Below are 6,220 nucleotides of genomic sequence, written 5' to 3' on the forward strand. Positions count from 1 at the left end.
TATATATATATATATATATATATATATATATATATATATATATATATATATATATATATATATATATATATATACATACATACATACTGTATACAGCCAACTTTGATTGTTAATATATTTAGTAACACAAATGATACAATGATTCCCTTTGTTTATATGATACAGAAACTCAAGGTTTTATTTATTTTCAGATCTGGTGATTTAATGTAAAAGAAAATGGCGACTCCACAGGAGAAAGCTCAGTACGTCGAATGGTTCATCGAGACGAGATCCGACACGCAAGTTCAGTGTAATTTCCGTACAAGGTAAGGAAGGAATCCACCATCGTGGACTAGTACCAGAGAGTGGTACAAGAGGTTTAAGGAGACTGGAAGTTGTCAGAAACAGAAAAGTACCGGTCGATCAAGCACTAGTGCAGCAAATGTTGAACGAGTACGTGGATCATTTCAACAAAGTCCCAGAAAATAAATTTCACGCACATCCAGAGAACTGTGACGACCAACCACCACTCGACACAGCATTTTGTATAAAACACTGAAACTTTATGCTGATAAGGTGCAGATTCTGTAGGAACTCAAACCAAATGATGGACCCAAACACAAGGTGTTTGCCTTGGAAATGCTCAATCTCATAGAGGATGACGAAGATGACCTGAAAAAGGTCATGTTCACAGAAGAAGCTTGCTTTCATGTACCAGGGAAGGTCAACCAGTACAATGTGAGGATCTGTGGCTCTGAGAACCCCCTCATTGTCATTGAACGCATACGCATCAGTCCAAAGGTCAATGTGTGGTGTGGCCTGCTCCATGACTGCTTGGTGGGTCCGTTTATCTTTGCGGAGGATACAGAGACCTCAACAATTTACATGAACATATTTGAAGGATTCACCTTCCCACAGATGGAAGACCTGCGCCCCATATCATTTTTCAACAGGACGGCGCTCTCCCTCATTGGGCCTTAGTCGTTCGAGCCGTCCTGAATGAATAATTTCCAGGTCGCTGGATTGACCGAGACAGACCAACCGCTTGGCCCCCACAATCACCAGACCCATTGAATTTTTTTCTGTGGGGGTTTGTCAAAGATGTTGTCTACAACACCAAGGTGGTAAACCTGCTGGATCCTCGTTCTCGGATCACAGCTGCGTGCGCACTGGTGGATGCAAACATGCTGAGCTGAACATCACAAGAACTCGTGTACCGTCTTGATGTCCTGTGTGTGACAAACAGAGCTCACATTGAAGTCTATTGATGGTGTGAACAAAACTGTACGAGTTTCTGTGTCATACGAACCAAAGGGTGTCGTCGTATCATTTGTTCTTCTAAATATATTAACAACCAATTTTTTCCAGATCTTTTTGGAACACCCTGCATTGTACGGAAAGTAAAAGCATGTTGAGCCATAAATAATAAAATCCTGTCAAAGTCCTTTTCAGACGTTTCAGAAGAATAAAATATTCCATCTTCAGAGGTAAGAAAAAATACAAAATGTGCAGCTGCAAAGAAATTGGCTGCACTTATTACGTCCGCCAGGAATGGCTGTGTGTTATGGTTGGGCTGCTGGGGGACCAATTGGCATGAGGTTTGGGAAAGATTTAATAAAGGGAGTGGGATTGGAGGGTGTACCTGCTTTCGGTTCTGGTGTATGGGTCATCAATTTGATGTTGTGTGTTTCATGTCTGCCCCACCCTTGGGTATCAGGCCTAACCTTTACACCCACAGGTTGGCGATGGGGGGAGGGGATGATTATGTAATCCTCGATAGGAAGCATGAACGTCGACGTGACAGATAAATTAACCCTGTGTCTGAAAGCCACGCTTGGAGGATTTCCAAGCCAGCCCGGCCAGGTTCCGAGGCTTTGAGGACTGTGTTTCGTGTTTTCCCACGCGAAGTTATGCTGTTGATTGTAACAATGCGCTGCTGCCAGCGATAGCTTGTCTCCGCATTCTACTGCTTACTGGTGCTGCGTCAACCGTGTTGCAAGTCGCTTGGATGTCTGGACAACATAATTGGCATCACAGTCACAATAGGAGATTTCATAAACCAGGTTCATCTTGTTGAGTCCATTCACCTTGTCTTCGGGCCTGGACAGCTGTGAGAGCTGTGTTGTCGGATTTTGTTGAGCTGTGTACGGAGCGTTCCCAAGGCTAGTGCATGACCCAGATTTTAACTGGTTGCAACAGATGGTTGGCATCTCTGAGGTATTGCCGACATATGGTAATGGAATTATTTAGCCAGTTCCTTAGGTCGTGGTGTGGGTGCCTTCTTATGGCAGCAAGACCAAATAAATGCTGTTGGGTAGTCACTGTTCTGCATTAAGCGGGTGATATTTTCAATTTAAGTCCGTCGGTTGTCTCAATCACTGAAGTGCAATTTGGCCCGGTCTCACAAAGTTCACACACAAGATCATTTGTGCGTTGGTGCGACAGGGTTGACGCAGCACCAGGAAGCAGTTGCATGTGGAGATAAGCTCTCGTGGGTCACGGCACAACTTCACGTGGGAAAACATGGTCGTCAAAGCCTCAGGGCACCCGACCAGGCTAGTTGGGAAATCCTCTAAACATGGCTTTTGGGCATAGTGTCGATTAAATGTCAGGTCGACCTTCATGCTTCCTTTTGAGGATTCCGTCATCGCCCACACCCCCACCTGTCGGTGCAAAGGTTAGGCCCGATACCCAAGGTCGGGGCAGACATGAAATACACGACTCCGAATCGATGGCCCAGACACCTGCATCGGAAGCAGACCCACTCTCCGGGAACCACACTCTCTTTATTAGATATATCCCTCACCTCATGCTGATTGGTCCCTCCCCCCTCCCCCACCCCTTCAGCCAAATCATAATGTGCAGCCATTCCTATGGGATGTAATACGTGCAGCTGGTTTTTCTGCAAATATACATTTTGTGTTTTATTGTCACCTCTGAGGACAGAAGATAATATTCTTCTGAAACGTCAGAATTTCAACAAATAATTTTATTCCTTACGGCTTAGCGAGCTTTTACTTGATGTACAACATGTCCCTTGAGCTGCCTATCTTCAGTCATTCACACAAACATGTGTATATATATATATATATATATATATATATATATATATATATATATATATATATATATATATATATATATATATATATATATATATATATATATATATATATATATATATATATATATAGCCTGGTGTTGGCGCAGTGGTAAGGGCAGTATTGGGACCCAAGAGGTCCTGAGTTCAAGCTCGTTGCTAGACACTGAATTAATATATGTATGTATATATATATATGTATTTATATAATGTGTATATATATAAATATATATATATATATATATCTATATATATATATATATAAATATATATAAACCAAGTCGAAAACACCAGGGGGTTGACTCAGCCTGCCATCCTTCCGAGGTCGGCGAAATGAGCACCAGTTGTACTGGGCCCGGTGTATGCCCCGGTTAGAATAGGTGTACCATATCCCTGTGTGTCGTAAGAGGCGACCAGGGTTGCGTCAGGAAGGGCATCCGGCGTAAAAACCTATGCCAAATCATTATGCGGACAACAAAACGAATTTCCATACCGGATCGGTCGAGGCCCGGGTTACCAACGACCGCCACCGGTACCGGTGGTCAGCAGGGTACCAGTGGAAATTGTGCTACTGCTGGGCGAAGGAGGAGAAGGAGACGGGAAGGCGAGTCCGGAGGCAGTGGGAGAGGGAAGGGTAGAAGTGTGGAGGTGAGAGTTGGAACCTGAATGTTGGGACGATGACTGGCAAAGGGCGAGAGTTGGCTGATATGATGGAGAGAAGAAAGGTGGACATACTGTGTGCACAAGAGACCAAGTGGATGGGGAGTAAGGCGAGGAGCATTGGAGGTGGTTTCAAACTGTTCTACCATGGTGTGGATGGGAGGAGAAATGGTGTCGGGATAATCCTGAAGGAAGATCATGTCAAGAGGGTATTGGAGGTGAGGAGAGTGTCTGACTGAGTGATGAGTGTGAAGTTGGAAAATTGAAGGGGTGATGATGAATGTCATCATTGCATATGCCCCACATATGGGGTGTGAGATGAATATAAAGAAGATTTCTGGAGTGAGTTAGATGAAGTGGTGGAGAGTGTATCCAAGGATGAAAGAGTGATTGGAGCAGATTTCAATGGACATGTTGGGGAAGGGAATAAGAGGATGAGGAGGTGATGGGGAGGTACTGTCTCAACAAGAGAAATGTGGAAGGGCAAATGGTGGTAGAGTTTGCAAAAAGAATGGAAATGGCAGTGGTAAACACGTATTTCAAGAAGAAGGAGGAACACAGGGTGACATACAAGAGTGGAGGAAAGTGCACACAGGTGGATTACATCTTAAGTAGGAGATGCAACCTGAAAGAGATTAGTGACTGTAAGGTTGTGGCAGGGGAGAGTGTAGCTCGACAGCATCGATTGGTGGTCTGTAGGATGACTTTAGAGGTGAGGTTGAGGAAGAGAGTGAGGGCTGAACCAAGGACCAGATGGTGGAAGCTGAAGGAGGAAGACTGTTGCGTGAAATTTAGGGAGGAGGTGAGACAGGCGCTGGATGGTGGTAAAGATGGGTGGGATGATTGGGCAACGACAGCAGAAGTTGTGAGGGAGATAGCTAGGAAGGTACTTGGTGTGACATCTGGACAGAGGAAGGAAGATAAGGAGACTTGGTGGTGGAATGAGGAAGTACAGGAAAGTATAAGGAAGAAGGGTTGGCTAAAAGAAGTGGGACAGTCAGAGAGATGAAGAAAGTCACAGGAGTATAAGGAGTGGCGTCGAAAAGCAAAAGAGAGGGTGGCAAAGGCCAAGGAAAAGGCATATGACGAGCTGTATGAGAAGTTGGATACAAAAGAAGGGGAAAAGGATTTATACCGATTGGCAAGACAGAGGGACCGAGCTGGGAAGGATGTGCTGCAGGTTCGGGTGATAAAGGACGCAAATGGGAATGTGCTGACGAGCAAGGAGAGTGTGTTGAGAAGGTGGATGGAGTACTTTGAGGAGCTGATGAATGAAGAAAATGAGAGAGAGAGAAGGTTGGAAGAGGTGGAGATAGTGAATCTGGAAGTGGGGTGGATCAGTAAGGATGAAGTGAGGACTGCTATGAAGAAGATGAAAAGTGGAAAGGCGGTTGGCCCAGATGGTATACCAGTGGAGGCATGGAAGTGCTTAGGAGAGATGGCAGTGGGGTTGTTAACCAGATTGTTTAATGAAGTCTTGGAAAGAGAGGATGCCGGAGGAGTGGAGATTAAGTGTACTGGTTCCGATTTTCAAGAATAAGGGTGATGTGCAGAGCTGTGGAAATTACAGAGGGATAAAGTTGTTAAGCCACACCATGAAGTTGTGGGAAAGAGTAGTGGAAGCTCGGTTGAGAGGAGAGGTGATGATCTGTGAGCAGCAATATGGGTTTATGCCAGGAAAGAGCACCACTGATGTGATGTTTGCTTTGAGAATGTTGATGGAGAAGTATAGGGAAGACCAGAAGGAGTTACACTGTGTGTTTGTGGATTTAGAGAAAGCGTATGATAGGGTGCCAAGAGAGGAGTTGTGGTATTGTATGAGGAAGTCGGGAGTGGTGGAGAAGTATGTGAGGATCGTGCAGGATATGTATGAGGACAGTGTGACAGCGGTGAGGTGTGCGGTAGGAATGACGGACCGGTTTAAGGTTAAAGTGGGATTGCACCAAGGATCGACTCTGAGCCCTTTCCTGTTTGCAATGGTGATGGACAGGTTGACGGATGAGATCAGACTGGAGTCTCCATGGACCATGATGTTCGCGGATGACATCATGATCTGTAGGGAGAGTAGGGAGCAGGCTGAATCGAGCCTTGAGAGGTGGAGGTACGCACTGGAGAGAAGGGGAATGTTAGTCAGTCGGAGTAAGATGGAGTACATGTGCGTAAATGAGAGGGAGGGTGGTGGTATGGTGCAGTTGCAAGGAGTTGAGGTGGGGAAGGTGGATGGGTTTAAATACTTGGGATCAACTGTCCAAAGTAACGGAGAGTGTGGGAGAGAAGTGAAAAAGAGAGTGCAGGCAGGATGGAGTGGGTGGAGAAGAGTTGCAGGAGTGATTTGTGACAGAAGGGTAGCTGCAAGAGTGAAGGGGAAAGTATACAAGACGGTAGTGAGACCAGCTATGTTGTATGGTTTGGAGGCGGTGGCACTAACAAAAAGACAGGAAGCAGAGCTGGAGGTGGCAGAGTTAAAGATGCTGCGATTCT

General features: G+C 45.3%; 1 protein-coding gene across 8 annotated transcripts in view; it reads left to right on the top strand.

Annotated features, from left to right (window-relative positions):
• LOC147019429 (uncharacterized) overlaps window positions 1-6,220 on the top strand; it is a 112,119-nt gene that overhangs the window by 98,382 nt on the left and 7,517 nt on the right. The gene's annotated exons all lie outside the window — the stretch shown is intronic.

The sequence above is a fragment of the Eptatretus burgeri genome, chromosome 9, assembly GCF_056783735.1.
Source record: "Eptatretus burgeri isolate ZD-2024b chromosome 9, Ebu_testis_v1, whole genome shotgun sequence".
In the NCBI taxonomy this organism is placed as follows: Eukaryota; Metazoa; Chordata; class Myxini; order Myxiniformes; family Myxinidae; genus Eptatretus; species Eptatretus burgeri.